This window comes from Atractosteus spatula (genome assembly GCF_055471065.1).
Source record: "Atractosteus spatula isolate fAtrSpa1 chromosome 10 unlocalized genomic scaffold, fAtrSpa1.hap1 SUPER_10_unloc_8, whole genome shotgun sequence".
NCBI classification, from domain to species: Eukaryota; Metazoa; Chordata; class Actinopteri; order Semionotiformes; family Lepisosteidae; genus Atractosteus; species Atractosteus spatula.
This window is the reverse complement of record NW_028296628.1, coordinates 431475-449965: the sequence shown is the minus strand read 5'-3', so window position 1 is coordinate 449965 and position 18491 is coordinate 431475. Positions and strand designations below refer to the sequence as shown.

Here is an 18491-nt window from a genome sequence, read left to right as displayed (position 1 = left end):
GGACCTTTCGCGTGTGAGGCGAACGTGATAGCCGCTACACTACGGAAACCTGCAGGGACCGCTGCTGGTGTCTCGCTTGCGTTTCGGGCTGAGAAAGGGAAGCGTCACTTTAGGCAGGGGGCGCTGGAGAGAGGAACAAAGGGCGCGATGAAACAAAATGCCGAAACCCGGGATCAAACCAGGGACTTTTAGATCTTCAGTCTAACGCTCTCCCAACTGACCTATTTCGGCAGTGCGCAGAGCCCACAGCCACCTGCTCCAGCCTTCCTGTGTTGCGGCATGAGCGCACCAAGAGGAGCGGGAGAGTGTTGCAGGAACGTCACTCAGAAGGAAAGCCACCCAGCTGTGCCCTCTGAGCTCTGTCCAGAGCATCTTCCTCGCATGGACTCCTGCCTGCGACGGGCAGGAAACAATTAGCAAGAACAGAGCAGCACCCCATGGGTGTCTCATGACCACACCTTAGGTTGTGACACGTGCAGGTGTGAGGGGTTGCCGGGCTACTCTGGAGCAGAGCTTGGGCGGAGGGGGGGCGGGAAAGCAGACAAAGAGGTGACACCTCAAGGTCTGCATGATCACAGCTCTCCGCCGCCCCAGGCTTCCGCTCGATAAGCTACTGGACACACCCGCCCCTCCTCACACAGACCGTGGAAAAGCCCCCGAGTGGGAGGGCTCTCTCTTCCTCCCAGGAGCTCTTTGACGCACAGACAGAGCGCGGGGAGCCGCCGCCTGCAAACACGGCTCCAGGCAGGACTCCACTCCGCAGGAGCCGCAGAGCAGAGGAGATGGGGGCAGCTTAGCTCCTGTGCAGAGACCTGAGCTGTTGTTGCTGCGGACACTGTCTTTTCTGTTCTCGGGGTAGGAGTGAATGTTGAGTTGCCCTTAGAAATGAAGCAGAGCACTTCAACGGCACGGGTGTGTGTGCGTGCGCCCTGGTGATTCTGGGAGACAGATCGAACCTGGGCTAAAAGAGAGGGGGCTTAGCCCTCTTCCATTTGCTAGTTCAGAGTTGTACAACCCATCTGTATCTGCTAGGCGGCGCAGTCGTCGTGCACAAAGAACGCTTTGAAAAGCGTCAAAAGCAAGTCATTCCGAGTTGGTCGTTTGTGTTTTCCGTTCAGACGCGAAATGCTGACATGATCTCTCGGCTCCTCGGTTGTCATTTCTGTTCCGTAAAGGAATCACAGCACGCGTCGCCTTCCAGCACGCTGGGTCGGGACACGATGCCGAGGATCGGAGAGTGCGGTGTCTTCCTCGTTAGTATAGTGGCAAGTATCCCCGCCTGTCACGCGGGAGACCAGGGTTCGATTCCCTGACGGGGAGTAGAAAGCTTTTCTTTTACCTCCTTAGAGAAAGGACTGCCTTTCACTTCTCTGTTTTCTTTCACAGCGCCGTGCACCTTTTCATTGCTCTCGCTTTCAGAGCCTCCGCACGGCACACGACTCGACATCAGGAAGCACATTGAAGTGAAAGCAGGAAGCGCTGCGACATGCACTGTGCAGATCCCGCCACACTAAGAGGTGAGTGGGTCTGTTCGATGCACAAAGAACGCTTTGAAAGCATCAAAGGCAAATCATTCCGAGTTGGTCGTTTGTGTTTTCTGTTCAGACGCGAAATGCTGAAATGATCTCTCGGCTCCTCGGTTGTCATTTCTGCTCCGTAAAGGAATCACAGCAGGCGTCGGCTTCCAGCACGGTGGGTCGGGACACGATGCCGGGGGTCGGAGAGAGCGATGTCTTCCTCGTTAGTATAGTGGTGATTATCCGCACCTGTCACGCGGGAGACTGGGGTACATCAGGACGCGCATTGAAGTGAAAGCAGGATGCGCTGCGACATGCACTGTGCAGATCCCGCCACACTATGAGGTGAGTGGGTCTGTTCGATCACTGCGCTAGGCGAATCCCCAATCCCCTTTTGTGCGTGCCGACAAAGGAAGCCGGTCTGTTTCCGCCCGGTTTCGAACCGGGGACCTTTCGCGTGTGAGGCGAACGTGATAACCACTACACTACGGAAACGGTGGCAATCCCTGCCCAGCGGCCCAGCGCTGAGCTTCGCCAATGCGATTCAGCTGCTTCCAGTGCCTTTATTGGAGTGCGCTGATGGACCGTGCTCTCTCTCCAGAGACCAGCACGCCTGTCATGGACGGAGCAGGAAAGGCGGCGCCCCATTCTACAGCCCTCTCCACGCAATCGACGAAATCGGGCTACTGAAGTGGAGAAAATCGCCTCTCCAGAAAGTGCAAATATCATCTTGGAGAGTATAAATCCTATTGCCGAAGGTCAGCCCTGTCTACCAGAGTAACCCTCCCACCTCCTGCAGGGATGATCAGCTCGTCTCACACGCGAGAAGTCTTCGGTTGGAAACAAGCGCCCCCTCTTCTCGCGCGTTTTGCACGTTCGAGTGGTTTTAATGCGGCTCCTTCGTACACGGTGCTGATCTTTTGGAAAGCAGGAGGCAAAACTGACAGGTTCCCATACCGGGAGTCGAACCCGGGCCGCCTGGGTGAAAACCAGGAATCCTAACCGCTAGACCATATGGGAGCACACACCCCTGCTGTTCCGGGCATCATGCAAGCAAACTACATAAATATGAGAAAACGCGCAAGAGAGTTGTCACTCAGAGTGTCGAAGGGTCGATGTATACTGGGGCTCAGTTGAAATGCAACGTCAGGACTTTTCCGAATTAGGTCACACGAAGAGAGCACAGCCTTTTCCGGCCTGCCACGTGGGTATCGGTAACTCGCCGTGATCGTATAGTGGTCAGTACTTTGCGTTGTGGCCGCAACAACCCCGGTTCGAATCCGGGTCACGGCAGAATAGGGGCGTCTGCTTTGACTACTTGCGCGAATGAAGGCAAAAAAAAGCCAATCGATGTGAACGAACGGCGCTTTACAGAGGAGTACTGCCTGACTGGATCGTTGATGAACGACAGAGGCCACTCTGACCTCTTCTCGGTTTTCTTCAATGACTTACTAAGGATCTTCTTCACATTCGCCCATGCAGGGGAAGCCAGTTACACCAAAGCAAACGCAGGAAAGTGCATTTCAAGCAGAGACCAGGAGGGACTTGTTTACACCGAGAGTGGTCGGAGAATGGAACAATGCGCCCAGCCCTGTTGCTGGATCCGATTCTTGATGAGATCTTGGGCTCACTAAGAGGCCCCCGCTGGATGCTAATCTTTCTGTTGTTGTTGCAGGTCCTGCGCTGCTTTTGAGCCGACAGAGCTCGTCCTGGTCTGTCGGCACAGCCCAATTGCAAATGATCGGCTCCGCGTACAGAAGGAACGTGCGTTTGGTACAAGAGTGCATGAAGGCACCGGAAATACATTGGGAACAAATGACCGGTCGCTCAAGACCTCTGTGAAGTACAGGAGCGTGCAAAAAGAGGCTGTTTCCGCCCGGTCTCGAACCGGGGACCTTTCGCGTGTGAGGCGAACGTGATAGCCGCTACACTACGGAAACCTGCAGGGACCGCTGCTGGTGTCTCGCTTGCGTTTCGGGCTGAGAAAGGGAAGCGTCACTTTAGGCAGGGGGCGCTGGAGAGAGGAACAAAGGGCGCGATGAAACAAAATGCCGAAACCCGGGATCAAACCAGGGACTTTTAGATCTTCAGTCTAACGCTCTCCCAACTGACCTATTTCGGCAGTGCGCAGAGCCCACAGCCACCTGCTCCAGCCTTCCTGTGTTGCGGCATGAGCGCACCAAGAGGAGCGGGAGAGTGTTGCAGGAACGTCACTCAGAAGGAAAGCCACCCAGCTGTGCCCTCTGAGCTCTGTCCAGCGCATCTTCCTCGCATGGACTCCTGCCTGCGACGGGCAGGAAACAATTAGCAAGAACAGAGCAGCACCCCATGGGTGTCTCATGACCACACCTTAGGTTGTGACACGTGCAGGTGTGAGGGGTTGCCGGGCTACTCTGGAGCAGAGCTTGGGCGGAGGGGGGGCGGGAAAGCAGACAAAGAGGTGACACCTCAAGGTCTGCACGATCACAGCTCTCCGCCGCCCCAGGCTTCCGCTCGATAAGCTACTGGACACACCCGCCCCTCCTCACACAGACCGTGGAAAAGCCCCCGAGTGGGAGGGCTCTCTCTTCCTCCCAGGAGCTCTTGGACGCACAGACAGAGCGCGGGGAGCCGCCGCCTGCAAACACGGCTCCAGGCAGGACTCCACTCCGCAGGAGCCGCAGAGCAGAGGAGATGGGGGCAGCTTAGCTCCTGTGCAGAGACCTGAGCTGTTGTTGCTGCGGACGCTGTCTTTTCTGTTCTCGGGGTAGGAGTGAATGTTGAGTTGCCCTTAGAAATGAAGCAGAGCACTTCAACGGCACGGGTGTGTGTGCGTGCGCCCTGGTGATTCTGGGAGACAGATCGAACCTGGGCTAAAAGAGAGGGGGCTTAGCCCTCTTCCATTTGCTAGTTCAGAGTTGTACAACCCATCTGTATCTGCTAGGCGGCGCAGTCGTCGTGCACAAAGAACGCTTTGAAAAGCGTCAAAAGCAAGTCATTCCGAGTTGGTCGTTTGTGTTTTCCGTTCAGACGCGAAATGCTGAAATGATCTCTCGGCTCCTCGGTTGTCATTTCTGTTCCGTAAAGGAATCACAGCACGCGTCGCCTTCCAGCACGCTGGGTCGGGACACGATGCCGAGGATCGGAGAGTGCGGTGTCTTCCTCGTTAGTATAGTGGCAAGTATCCCCGCCTGTCACGCGGGAGACCAGGGTTCGATTCCCTGACGGGGAGTAGAAAGCTTTTCTTTTACCTCCTTAGAGAAAGGACTGCCTTTCACTTCTCTGTTTTCTTTCACAGCGCCGTGCACCTTTTCATTGCTCTCGCTTTCAGAGCCTCCGCACGGCACACGACTCGACATCAGGAAGCACATTGAAGTGAAAGCAGGAAGCGCTGCGACATGCACTGTGCAGATCCCGCCACACTAAGAGGTGAGTGGGTCTGTTCGACGCACAAAGAACGCTTTGAAAGCATCAAAGGCAAATCATTCCGAGTTGGTCGTTTGTGTTTTCTGTTCAGACGCGAAATGCTGAAATGATCTCTCGGCTCCTCGGTTGTCATTTCTGCTCCGTAAAGGAATCACAGCAGGCGTCGGCTTCCAGCACGGTGGGTCGGGACACGATGCCGGGGGTCGGAGAGAGCGATGTCTTCCTCGTTAGTATAGTGGTGATTATCCGCACCTGTCACGCGGGAGACTGGGGTACATCAGGACGCGCATTGAAGTGAAAGCAGGATGCGCTGCGACATGCACTGTGCAGATCCCGCCACACTAAGAGGTGAGTGGGTCTGTTCGATCACTGCGCTAGGCGAATCCCCAATCCCCTTTTGTGCGTGCCGACAAAGGAAGCCGGTCTGTTTCCGCCCGGTTTCGAACCGGGGACCTTTCGCGTGTGAGGCGAACGTGATAACCACTACACTACGGAAACGGTGGCAATCCCTGCCCAGCGGCCCAGCGCTGAGCTTCGCCAATGCGATTCAGCTGCTTCCAGTGCCTTTATTGGAGTGCGCTGATGGACCGTGCTCTCTCTCCAGAGACCAGCACGCCTGTCATGGACGGAGCAGGAAAGGCGGCGCCACATTCTACAGCCCTCTCCACACAATCGACGAAATCGGGCTACTGAAGTGGAGAAAATCGCCTCTCCAGAAAGTGCAAATATCATCTTGGAGAGTATAAATCCTATTGCCGAAGGTCAGCCCTGTCTACCAGAGTAACCCTCCCACCTCCTGCAGGGATGATCAGCTCGTCTCACACGCGAGAAGTCTTCGGTTGGAAACAAGCGCCCCCTCTTCTCGCGCGTTTTGCACGTTCGAGTGGTTTTAATGCGGCTCCTTCGTACACGGTGCTGATCTTTTGGAAAGCAGGAGGCAAAACTGACAGGTTCCCATACCGGGAGTCGAACCCGGGCCGCCTGGGTGAAAACCAGGAATCCTAACCGCTAGACCATATGGGAGCACACACCCCTGCTGTTCCGGGCATCATGCAAGCAAACTACATAAATATGAGAAAACGCGCAAGAGAGTTGTCACTCAGAGTGTCGAAGGGTCGATGTATACTGGGGCTCAGTTGAAATGCAACGTCAGGACTTTTCCGAATTAGGTCACACGAAGAGAGCACAGCCTTTTCCGGCCTGCCACGTGGGTATCGGTAACTCGCCGTGATCGTATAGTGGTCAGTACTTTGCGTTGTGGCCGCAACAACCCCGGTTCGAATCCGGGTCACGGCAGAATAGGGGCGTCTGCTTTGACTACTTGCGCGAATGAAGGCAAAAAAAAGCCAATCGATGTGAACGAACGGCGCTTTACAGAGGAGTACTGCCTGACTGGATCGTTGATGAACGACAGAGGCCACTCTGACCTCTTCTCGGTTTTCTTCAATGACTTACTAAGGATCTTCTTCACATTCGCCCATGCAGGGGAAGCCAGTTACCCCAAAGCAAACGCAGGAAAGTGCATTTCAAGCAGAGACCAGGAGGGACTTGTTTACACCGAGAGTGGTCGGAGAATGGAACAATGCGCCCAGCCCTGTTGCTGGAGCCGATTCTTGATGAGATCTTGGGCTCACTAAGAGGCCCCCGCTGGATGCTAATCTTTCTGTTGTTGTTGCAGGTCCTGCGCTGCTTTTGAGCCGACAGAGCTCGTCCTGGTCTGTCGGCACAGCCCAATTGCAAATGATCGGCTCCGCGTACAGAAGGAACGTGCGTTTGGTACAAGAGTGCATGAAGGCACCGGAAATACATTGGGAACAAATGACCGGTCGCTCAAGACCTCTGTGAAGTACAGGAGCGTGCAAAAAGAGGCTGTTTCCGCCCGGTCCCGAACCGGGGACCTTTCGCGTGTGAGGCGAACGTGATAGCCGCTACACTACGGAAACCTGCAGGGACCGCTGCTGGTGTCTCGCTTGCGTTTCGGGCTGAGAAAGGGAAGCGTCACTTTAGGCAGGGGGCGCTGGAGAGAGGAACAAAGGGCGCGATGAAACAAAATGCCGAAACCCGGGATCAAACCAGGGACTTTTAGATCTTCAGTCTAACGCTCTCCCAACTGACCTATTTCGGCAGTGCGCAGAGCCCACAGCCACCTGCTCCAGCCTTCCTGTGTTGCGGCATGAGCGCACCAAGAGGAGCGGGAGAGTGTTGCAGGAACGTCACTCAGAAGGAAAGCCACCCAGCTGTGCCCTCTGAGCTCTGTCCAGCGCATCTTCCTCGCATGGACTCCTGCCTGCGACGGGCAGGAAACAATTAGCAAGAACAGAGCAGCACCCCATGGGTGTCTCATGACCACACCTTAGGTTGTGACACGTGCAGGTGTGAGGGGTTGCCGGGCTACTCTGGAGCAGAGCTTGGGCGGAGGGGGGGCGGGAAAGCAGACAAAGAGGTGACACCTCAAGGTCTGCACGATCACAGCTCTCCGCCGCCCCAGGCTTCCGCTCGATAAGCTACTGGACACACCCGCCCCTCCTCACACAGACCGTGGAAAAGCCCCCGAGTGGGAGGGCTCTCTCTTCCTCCCAGGAGCTCTTGGACGCACAGACAGAGCGCGGGGAGCCGCCGCCTGCAAACACGGCTCCAGGCAGGACTCCACTCCGCAGGAGCCGCAGAGCAGAGGAGATGGGGGCAGCTTAGCTCCTGTGCAGAGACCTGAGCTGTTGTTGCTGCGGACGCTGTCTTTTCTGTTCTCGGGGTAGGAGTGAATGTTGAGTTGCCCTTAGAAATGAAGCAGAGCACTTCAACGGCACGGGTGTGTGTGCGTGCGCCCTGGTGATTCTGGGAGACAGATCGAACCTGGGCTAAAAGAGAGGGGGCTTAGCCCTCTTCCATTTGCTAGTTCAGAGTTGTACAACCCATCTGTATCTGCTAGGCGGCGCAGTCGTCGTGCACAAAGAACGCTTTGAAAAGCGTCAAAAGCAAGTCATTCCGAGTTGGTCGTTTGTGTTTTCCGTTCAGACGCGAAATGCTGACATGATCTCTCGGCTCCTCGGTTGTCATTTCTGTTCCGTAAAGGAATCACAGCACGCGTCGCCTTCCAGCACGCTGGGTCGGGACACGATGCCGAGGATCGGAGAGTGCGGTGTCTTCCTCGTTAGTATAGTGGCAAGTATCCCCGCCTGTCACGCGGGAGACCAGGGTTCGGTTCCCTGACGGGGAGTAGAAAGCTTTTCTTTTACCTCCTTAGAGAAAGGACTGCCTTTCACTTCTCTGTTTTCTTTCACAGCGCCGTGCACCTTTTCATTGCTCTCGCTTTCAGAGCCTCCGCACGGCACACGACTCGACATCAGGAAGCACATTGAAGTGAAAGCAGGAAGCGCTGCGACATGCACTGTGCAGATCCCGCCACACTAAGAGGTGAGTGGGTCTGTTCGATCACTGCGCTAGGCGAATCCCCAATCCCCTTTTGTGCGTGCCGACAAAGGAAGCCGGTCTGTTTCCGCCCGGTTTCGAACCGGGGACCTTTCGCGTGTGAGGCGAACGTGATAACCACTACACTACGGAAACGGTGGCAATCCCTGCCCACCGGCCCAGCGCTGAGCTTCGCCAATGCGATTCAGCTGCTTCCAGTGCCTTTATTGGAGTGCGCTGATGGACCGTGCTCTCTCTCCAGAGACCAGCACGCCTGTCATGGACGGAGCAGGAAAGGCGGCGCCACATTCTACAGCCCTCTCCACGCAATCGACGAAATCGGGCTACTGAAGTGGAGAAAATCGCCTCTCCAGAAAGTGCAAATATCATCTTGGAGAGTATAAATCCTATTGCCGAAGGTCAGCCCTGTCTACCAGAGTAACCCTCCCACCTCCTGCAGGGATGATCAGCTCGTCTCACACGCGAGAAGTCTTCGGTTGGAAACAAGCGCCCCCTCTTCTCGCGCGATTTGCACGTTCGAGTGGTTTTAATGCGGCTCCTTCGTACACGGTGCTGATCTTTTGGAAAGCAGGAGGCAAAACTGACAGGTTCCCATACCGGGAGTCGAACCCGGGCCGCCTGGGTGAAAACCAGGAATCCTAACCGCTAGACCATATGGGAGCACACACCCCTGCTGTTCCGGGCATCATGCAAGCAAACTACATAAATATGAGAAAACGCGCAAGAGAGTTGTCACTCAGAGTGTCGAAGGGTCGATGTATACTGGGGCTCAGTTGAAATGCAACGTCAGGACTTTTCCGAATTAGGTCACACGAAGAGAGCACAGCCTTTTCCGGCCTGCCACGTGGGTATCGGTAACTCGCCGTGATCGTATAGTGGTCAGTACTTTGCGTTGTGGCCGCAACAACCCCGGTTCGAATCCGGGTCACGGCAGAATAGGGGCGTCTGCTTTGACTACTTGCGCGAATGAAGGCAAAAAAAAGCCAATCGATGTGAACGAACGGCGCTTTACAGAGGAGTACTGCCTGACTGGATCGTTGATGAACGACAGAGGCCACTCTGACCTCTTCTCGGTTTTCTTCAATGACTTACTAAGGATATTCTTCACATTCGCCCATGCAGGGGAAGCCAGTTACACCAAAGCAAACGCAGGAAAGTGCATTTCAAGCAGAGACCAGGAGGGACTTGTTTACACCGAGAGTGGTCGGAGAATGGAACAATGCGCCCAGCCCTGTTGCTGGAGCCGATTCTTGATGAGATCTTGGGCTCACTAAGAGGCCCCCGCTGGATGCTAATCTTTCTGTTGTTGTTGCAGGTCCTGCGCTGCTTTTGAGCCGACAGAGCTCGTCCTGGTCTGTCGGCACAGCCCAATTGCAAATGATCGGCTCCGCGTACAGAAGGAACGTGCGTTTGGTACAAGAGTGCATGAAGGCACCGGAAATACATTGGGAACAAATGACCGGTCGCTCAAGACCTCTGTGAAGTACAGGAGCGTGCAAAAAGAGGCTGTTTCCGCCCGGTCTCGAACCGGGGACCTTTCGCGTGTGAGGCGAACGTGATAGCCGCTACACTACGGAAACCTGCAGGGACCGCTGCTGGTGTCTCGCTTGCGTTTCGGGCTGAGAAAGGGAAGCGTCACTTTAGGCAGGGGGCGCTGGAGAGAGGAACAAAGGGCGCGATGAAACAAAATGCCGAAACCCGGGATCAAACCAGGGACTTTTAGATCTTCAGTCTAACGCTCTCCCAACTGACCTATTTCGGCAGTGCGCAGAGCCCACAGCCACCTGCTCCAGCCTTCCTGTGTTGCGGCATGAGCGCACCAAGAGGAGCGGGAGAGTGTTGCAGGAACGTCACTCAGAAGGAAAGCCACCCAGCTGTGCCCTCTGAGCTCTGTCCAGCGCATCTTCCTCGCATGGACTCCTGCCTGCGACGGGCAGGAAACAATTAGCAAGAACAGAGCAGCACCCCATGGGTGTCTCATGACCACACCTTAGGTTGTGACACGTGCAGGTGTGAGGGGTTGCCGGGCTACTCTGGAGCAGAGCTTGGGAGGAGGGGGGGCGGGAAAGCAGACAAAGAGGTGACACCTCAAGGTCTGCACGATCACAGCTCTCCGCCGCCCCAGGCTTCCGCTCGATAAGCTACTGGACACACCCGCCCCTCCTCACACAGACCGTGGAAAAGCCCCCGAGTGGGAGGGCTCTCTCTTCCTCCCAGGAGCTCTTGGACGCACAGACAGAGCGCGGGGAGCCGCCGCCTGCAAACACGGCTCCAGGCAGGACTCCACTCCGCAGGAGCCGCAGAGCAGAGGAGATGGGGGCAGCTTAGCTCCTGTGCAGAGATCTGAGCTGTTGTTGCTGCGGACGCTGTCTTTTCTGTTCTCGGGGTAGGAGTGAATGTTGAGTTGCCCTTAGAAATGAAGCAGAGCACTTCAACGGCACGGGTGTGTGTGCGTGCGCCCTGGTGATTCTGGGAGACAGATCGAACCTGGGCTAAAAGAGAGGGGGCTTAGCCCTCTTCCATTTGCTAGTTCAGAGTTGTACAACCCATCTGTATCTGCTAGGCGGCGCAGTCGTCGTGCACAAAGAACGCTTTGAAAAGCGTCAAAAGCAAGTCATTCCGAGTTGGTCGTTTGTGTTTTCCGTTCAGACGCGAAATGCTGAAATGATCTCTCGGCTCCTCGGTTGTCATTTCTGTTCCGTAAAGGAATCACAGCACGCGTCGCCTTCCAGCACGCTGGGTCGGGACACGATGCCGAGGATCGGAGAGTGCGGTGTCTTCCTCGTTAGTATAGTGGCAAGTATCCCCGCCTGTCACGCGGGAGACCAGGGTTCGATTCCCTGACGGGGTGTAGAAAGCTTTTCTTTTACCTCCTTAGAGAAAGGACTGCCTTTCACTTCTCTGTTTTCTTTCACAGCGCCGTGCACCTTTTCATTGCTCTCGCTTTCAGAGCCTCCGCACGGCACACGACTCGACATCAGGAAGCACATTGAAGTGAAAGCAGGAAGCGCTGCGACATGCACTGTGCAGATCCCGCCACACTAAGAGGTGAGTGGGTCTGTTCGACGCACAAAGAACGCTTTGAAAGCATCAAAGGCAAATCATTCCGAGTTGGTCGTTTGTGTTTTCTGTTCAGACGCGAAATGCTGAAATGATCTCTCGGCTCCTCGGTTGTCATTTCTGCTCCGTAAAGGAATCACAGCAGGCGTCGGCTTCCAGCACGGTGGGTCGGGACACGATGCCGGGGGTCGGAGAGAGCGATGTCTTCCTCGTTAGTATAGTGGTGATTATCCGCACCTGTCACGCGGGAGACTGGGGTACATCAGGACGCGCATTGAAGTGAAAGCAGGATGCGCTGCGACATGCACTGTGCAGATCCCGCCACACTAAGAGGTGAGTGGGTCTGTTCGATCACTGCGCTAGGCGAATCCCCAATCCCCTTTTGTGCGTGCCGACAAAGGAAGCCGGTCTGTTTCCGCCCGGTTTCGAACCGGGGACCTTTCGCGTGTGAGGCGAACGTGATAACCACTACACTACGGAAACGGTGGCAATCCCTGCCCAGCGGCCCAGCGCTGAGCTTCGCCAATGCGATTCAGCTGCTTCCAGTGCCTTTATTGGAGTGCGCTGATGGACCGTGCTCTCTCTCCAGAGACCAGCACGCCTGTCATGGACGGAGCAGGAAAGGCGGCGCCACATTCTACAGCCCTCTCCACGCAATCGACGAAATCGGGCTACTGAAGTGGAGAAAATCGCCTCTCCAGAAAGTGCAAATATCATCTTGGAGAGTATAAATCCTATTGCCGAAGGTCAGCCCTGTCTACCAGAGTAACCCTCCCACCTCCTGCAGGGATGATCAGCTCGTCTCACACGCGAGAAGTCTTCGGTTGGAAACAAGCGCCCCCTCTTCTCGCGCGTTTTGCACGTTCGAGTGGTTTTAATGCGGCTCCTTCGTACACGGTGCTGATCTTTTGGAAAGCAGGAGGCAAAACTGACAGGTTCCCATAACGGGAGTCGAACCCGGGCCGCCTGGGTGAAAACCAGGAATCCTAACCGCTAGACCATATGAGAGCACACACCCCTGCTGTTCCGGGCATCATGCAAGCAAACTACATAAATATGAGAAAACGCGCAAGAGAGTTGTCACTCAGAGTGTCGAAGGGTCGATGTATACTGGGGCTCAGTTGAAATGCAACGTCAGGACTTTTCCGAATTAGGTCACACGAAGAGAGCACAGCCTTTTCCGGCCTGCCACGTGGGTATCGGTAACTCGCCGTGATCGTATAGTGGTCAGTACTTTGCGTTGTGGCCGCAACAACCCCGGTTCGAATCCGGGTCACGGCAGAATAGGGGCGTCTGCTTTGACTACTTGCGCGAATGAAGGCAAAAAAAAGCCAATCGATGTGAACGAACGGCGCTTTACAGAGGAGTACTGCCTGACTGGATCGTTGATGAACGACAGAGGCCACTCTGACCTCTTCTCGGTTTTCTTCAATGACTTACTAAGGATCTTCTTCACATTCGCCCATGCAGGGGAAGCCAGTTACCCCAAAGCAAACGCAGGAAAGTGCATTTCAAGCAGAGACCAGGAGGGACTTGTTTACACCGAGAGTGGTCGGAGAATGGAACAATGCGCCCAGCCCTGTTGCTGGAGCCGATTCTTGATGAGATCTTGGGCTCACTAAGAGGCCCCCGCTGGATGCTAATCTTTCTGTTGTTGTTGCAGGTCCTGCGCTGCTTTTGAGCCGACAGAGCTCGTCCTGGTCTGTCGGCACAGCCCAATTGCAAATGATCGGCTCCGTGTACAGAAGGAACGTGCGTTTGGTACAAGAGTGCATGAAGGCACCGGAAATACATTGGGAACAAATGACCGGTCGCTCAAGACCTCTGTGAAGTACAGGAGCGTGCAAAAAGAGGCTGTTTCCGCCCGGTCCCGAACCGGGGACCTTTCGCGTGTGAGGCGAACGTGATAGCCGCTACACTACGGAAACCTGCAGGGACCGCTGCTGGTGTCTCGCTTGCGTTTCGGGCTGAGAAAGGGAAGCGTCACTTTAGGCAGGGGGCGCTGGAGAGAGGAACAAAGGGCGCGATGAAACAAAATGCCGAAACCCGGGATCAAACCAGGGACTTTTAGATCTTCAGTCTAACGCTCTCCCAACTGACCTATTTCGGCAGTGCGCAGAGCCCACAGCCACCTGCTCCAGCCTTCCTGTGTTGCGGCATGAGCGCACCAAGAGGAGCGGGAGAGTGTTGCAGGAACGTCACTCAGAAGGAAAGCCACCCAGCTGTGCCCTCTGAGCTCTGTCCAGCGCATCTTCCTCGCATGGACTCCTGCCTGCGACGGGCAGGAAACAATTAGCAAGAACAGAGCAGCACCCCATGGGTGTCTCATGACCACACCTTAGGTTGTGACACGTGCAGGTGTGAGGGGTTGCCGGGCTACTCTGGAGCAGAGCTTGGGCGGAGGGGGGGCGGGAAAGCAGACAAAGAGGTGACACCTCAAGGTCTGCACGATCACAGCTCTCCGCCGCCCCAGGCTTCCGCTCGATAAGCTACTGGACACACCCGCCCCTCCTCACACAGACCGTGGAAAAGCCCCCGAGTGGGAGGGCTCTCTCTTCCTCCCAGGAGCTCTTGGACGCACAGACAGAGCGCGGGGAGCCGCCGCCTGCAAACACGGCTCCAGGCAGGACTCCACTCCGCAGGAGCCGCAGAGCAGAGGAGATGGGGGCAGCTTAGCTCCTGTGCAGAGACCTGAGCTGTTGTTGCTGCGGACGCTGTCTTTTCTGTTCTCGGGGTAGGAGTGAATGTTGAGTTGCCCTTAGAAATGAAGCAGAGCACTTCAACGGCACGGGTGTGTGTGCGTGCGCCCTGGTGATTCTGGGAGACAGATCGAACCTGGGCTAAAAGAGAGGGGGCTTAGCCCTCTTCCATTTGCTAGTTCAGAGTTGTACAACCCATCTGTATCTGCTAGGCGGCGCAGTCGTCGTGCACAAAGAACGCTTTGAAAAGCGTCAAAAGCAAGTCATTCCGAGTTGGTCGTTTGTGTTTTCCGTTCAGACGCGAAATGCTGACATGATCTCTCGGCTCCTCGGTTGTCATTTCTGTTCCGTAAAGGAATCACAGCACGCGTCGCCTTCCAGCACGCTGGGTCGGGACACGATGCCGAGGATCGGAGAGTGCGGTGTCTTCCTCGTTAGTATAGTGGCAAGTATCCCCGCCTGTCACGCGGGAGACCAGGGTTCGGTTCCCTGACGGGGAGTAGAAAGTTACACCAAAGCAAACGCAGGAAAGTGCATTTCAAGCAGAGACCAGGAGGGACTTGTTTACACCGAGAGTGGTCGGAGAATGGAACAATGCGCCCAGCCCTGTTGCTGGAGCCGATTCTTGATGAGATCTTGGGCTCACTGGATACTAATCTTTCTGTTGTTCTTGCAGGTCCTGCGCTGCTTTTGAGCCGACAGAGCTCGTCCTGGTCTGTCGGCACAGCCCAATTGCAAATGATCGGCTCCGCGTACAGAAGGAACGTGCGTTTGGTACAAGAGTGCATGAAGGCACCGGAAATACATTGGGAACAAATGACCGGTCGCTCAAGACCTCTGTGAAGTACAGGAGCGTGCAACAAGAGGCTGTTTCCGCCCGGTCTCGAACCGGGGACCTTTCGCGTGTTAGGCGAACGTGATAGCCGCTACACTACGGAAACCTGCAGGGATTGCTGCTGGTGTCTCGCTTGCGTTTCGGGCTGAGAAAGGGAAGCGTCACTTTAGGCAGGGGGCGCTGGAGAGAGGAACAAAGGGCGCGATGAAACAAAATGCTGAAACCCGGGATCGAACCAGGGACCTTTAGATCTTCAGTCTAACGCTCTCCCAACTGAGCTATTTCGGCAGTGCACAGAGCCCACAGCCACCTGCTCCAGCCTTCCTGTGTTGCGGCATGAGCGCACCAAGAGGAGCGGGAGAGTGTTGCAGGAACGTCACTCAGAAGGAAAGCCACCCAGCTGCGCCCTCTGAGCTCTGTCCAGCGCATCTTCCTCGCATGGACTCCTGCCTGCGACGGGCAGGAAACAATTAGCAAGAACAGAACAGCACCCCATGGGTGTCTCATGACCACACCTTAGGTTGTGACACGTGCAGGTGTGAGGGGTTGCCGGGCTACTCTGGAGCAGAGCTTGGGCGGAGGGGGGGCGGGAAAGCAGACAAAGAGGTGACACCTCAAGGTCTGCACGATCACAGCTCTCCGCCGCCCCAGGCTTCCGCTCGATAAGCTACTGTACACACCCGCCCCTCCTCACACAGACCGTGGAAAAGCCCCCGAGTGGGAGGGCTCTCTCTTCCTCCCAGGAGCTCTTGGACACGACGCACAGACAGAGCGCGGGGAGCTGCCGCCTGCAAACACGGCTCCAGGCAGGACTCCACTCCGCAGGAGCCGCAGAGCAGAGGAGATGGGGGCAGCTTAGTTCCTGTGCAGAGACCTGAGCTGTTGTTGCTGCGGACGCTGTCTTTTCTGTTCTCGGGGTAGGAGTGAATGTTGAGTTGCCCTTAGAAATGAAGCAGAGCACTTCAACGGCACGGGTGTGTGTGTGTGCGTGCGCCCTGGTGATTCTGGGAGACAGATCGAACCTGGGCTAAAAGAGAGGGGGCTTAGCCCTCTTCCATTTGCTAGTTCAGAGTTGTACAACCCATTTGTATCTGCTAGGCGGCGCAGTCGTCGTGCACAAAGAACGCTTTGAAAAGCGTCAAAAGCAAGTCATTCTGAGTTGGTCGTTTGTGTTTTCCGTTCAGACGCGAAATGCTGAAATGATCTCTCGGCTCCTCGGTTGTCATTTCTGCTCCGTAAAGAAATCACAGCACGCGTCGCCTTCCAGCACGCTGGGTCGGGACACGATGCCGGGGATCGAAGGGTGTGATGTCTTCCTCGTTAGTATAGTGGCAAGTATCCCCGCCTGTCACGCGGGAGACCGGGGTTCGATTCCCCGACGGGGAGTAGAAAGCTTTTCTTTTACCTCCTTAGAGAAAGGACTGCCTTTCACTTCTCTGTTTTCTTTCACAGCGTCGTGCACCTTTTCATTGCTCTCGCTTTCAGAGCCTCCGCACGGCACACGACTCGACATCAGAAAGCACATTGAAGTGAAAGCAGGAAGCGCTGCGACATGCACTGTGCAGATCCAGCCACACTAAGAGGTGAGTGGGTCTGTTCGATGCACAAAGAACGCTTTGATAAGCGTCAAAGGCAAGTCATTCCGAGTTGGTCGTTTGTGTTTTCTGTTCAGACGCGAAATGCTGAAATGATCTCTCGGCTCCTCGGTTGTCATTTCTGCTCCGTAAAGAAATCACAGCACGCGTCGGCTTCCAGCACGGTGGGTCGGGACACGATGCCGGGGGTCGGAGAGAGCGATGTCTTCCTCGTTAGTATAGTGGTGATTATCCCCACCTGTCACGCGGGAGACTGGGGTACATCAGGACGCGCATTGGAGTGAAAGCAGGATGCGCTGCGACATGCACTGTGCAGATCCCGCCACACTAAGAGGTGAGTGGGTCTGTGCGATCACAGCGCTAGGCGAATCCCCAATCCCCTTTTGTGCGTGGCGACAAAAGAAGCCGGTCTGTTTCCGCCCAGTTTCGAACCAGGGACTTTTCGCGTGTGAGGCAAACGTGATAACCACTACACTACGGAAACGGTAGCAAACCCTTCCCAGCGGCCCAGTGCTGAGCTTCGCCAATGCGATTCAGCTGCTTCCAGTGCCTTTATTGGAGTGCGCTGATGGACCGTGCTCTCTCTCCAGAGACCAGCACGCCTGTCATGGACGGAGCAGGAAAGGCGGCGCCACATTCTACAGCCCTCTCCACGCAATCGACGAAATCGGGCTACTGAAGTGGAGAAAATCGCCTCTCCAGAAAGTGCAAATATCATCTTGGAGAGTATAAATCCTATTGCCGAAGGTCAGCCCTGTCTACCAGAGTAACCCTCCCACCTCCTGCAGCGATGATCAGCTCGTCTCACACGCGAGAAGTCTTCGGTTGGAAACAAGCGCCCCCTCTTCTCGCGCGTTTTGCACGTTCGAGTGGTTTTAATGCGGCTCCTTCGTACACGGTGCTGATCTTTTGGAAAGCAGGAGGCAAAACTGACACGTTCCCATACTGGGAGTCAAACCCGGGCCGCCTGGGTGAAAACCAGGAATCCTAACCACTAGACCATATGGGAGCACACAACCCCGCTGTTCCGGGCATCATGCAAGCAAACTACATAAATATGAGAAAACACGCAAGAGAGTTGTCACTCAGAGTGTCGAAGGGTCGATGTATACTGGGGCTCAGTTGAAATGCAACGTCAGGACTTTTCCGAATTAGGTCACACGAAGAGAGCACAGCCTTTTCCGCCCTACCATGTGTGTATCGGTAACTCGCTGTGATCGTATAATGGTCAGTACTTTGCGTTGTGGCCGCAACAACCCCGGTTCGAATCCGGGTCACGGCAGAATAGGGGCGTCTGCTTTTACTACTTGCGCGAATGAAGGCAAAAAAAAGCCAATCGATGTGAACGAACGGCGCTTTACAGAGGAGTACTGCCTGACTGGATCGTTGATGAACGACAGAGGCCACTCCGACCTCTTCTCGGTTTTCTTCAACGACTTACTAAGGATCTTCTTCACATTCGCCCATGCAGGGGAAGCCAGTTACACCAAAGCAAACGCAGGAAAGTGCATTTCAAGCAGAGACCAGGAGGGACTTGTTTACACCGAGAGTGGTCGGAGAATGGAACAATGCGCCCAGCCCTGTTGCTGGAGCCGATTCTTGATGAGATCTTGGGCTCACTGGATGCTAATCTTTCTGTTGTTCTTGCAGGTCCTGCGCTGCTTTTGAGCCGACAGAGCTCGTCCTGGTCTGTCGGCACAGCCCAATTGCAAATGATCGGCTCCGCGTACAGAAGGAACGTGCGTTTGGTACAAGAGTGCATGAAGGCACCGGAAATACATTGGGAACAAATGACCGGTCGCTCAAGACCTCTGTGAAGTACAGGAGCGTGCAACAAGAGGCTGTTTCCGCCCGGTCTCGGACCGGGGACCTTTCGCGTGTTAGGCGAACGTGATAGCCGCTACACTACGGAAACCTGCAGGGACCGCTGCTGGTGTCTCGCTTGCGTTTCGGG

The 18491-nt window shown here is 55.4% G+C and overlaps 7 non-coding genes across 7 annotated transcripts; all 7 read right to left on the bottom strand.

The window, feature by feature from the left end:
* Positions 1-1939: 1939 nt before the first annotated feature.
* trnav-cac (transfer RNA valine (anticodon CAC)) lies at positions 1940-2012 on the bottom strand. The gene has a single exon. It is a non-coding gene; the product is annotated as a tRNA-Val (tRNA).
* Positions 2013-2465: 453 nt separating this feature from the next.
* On the bottom strand, positions 2466-2537 carry trnae-uuc (transfer RNA glutamic acid (anticodon UUC)). Its single transcript has one exon. It is a non-coding gene; the product is annotated as a tRNA-Glu (tRNA).
* A 2810-nt stretch (positions 2538-5347) lies between these two features.
* trnav-cac (transfer RNA valine (anticodon CAC)) lies at positions 5348-5420 on the bottom strand. The gene has a single exon. It is a non-coding gene; the product is annotated as a tRNA-Val (tRNA).
* A 453-nt stretch (positions 5421-5873) lies between these two features.
* Positions 5874-5945, bottom strand: trnae-uuc (transfer RNA glutamic acid (anticodon UUC)). The gene has a single exon. It is a non-coding gene; the product is annotated as a tRNA-Glu (tRNA).
* A 2465-nt stretch (positions 5946-8410) lies between these two features.
* trnav-cac (transfer RNA valine (anticodon CAC)) lies at positions 8411-8483 on the bottom strand. Its single transcript has one exon. It is a non-coding gene; the product is annotated as a tRNA-Val (tRNA).
* Positions 8484-8936: 453 nt separating this feature from the next.
* On the bottom strand, positions 8937-9008 carry trnae-uuc (transfer RNA glutamic acid (anticodon UUC)). Its single transcript has one exon. It is a non-coding gene; the product is annotated as a tRNA-Glu (tRNA).
* Positions 9009-11818: 2810 nt separating this feature from the next.
* Positions 11819-11891, bottom strand: trnav-cac (transfer RNA valine (anticodon CAC)). The gene has a single exon. It is a non-coding gene; the product is annotated as a tRNA-Val (tRNA).
* Between the last annotated feature and the right edge of the window lie 6600 nt (positions 11892-18491).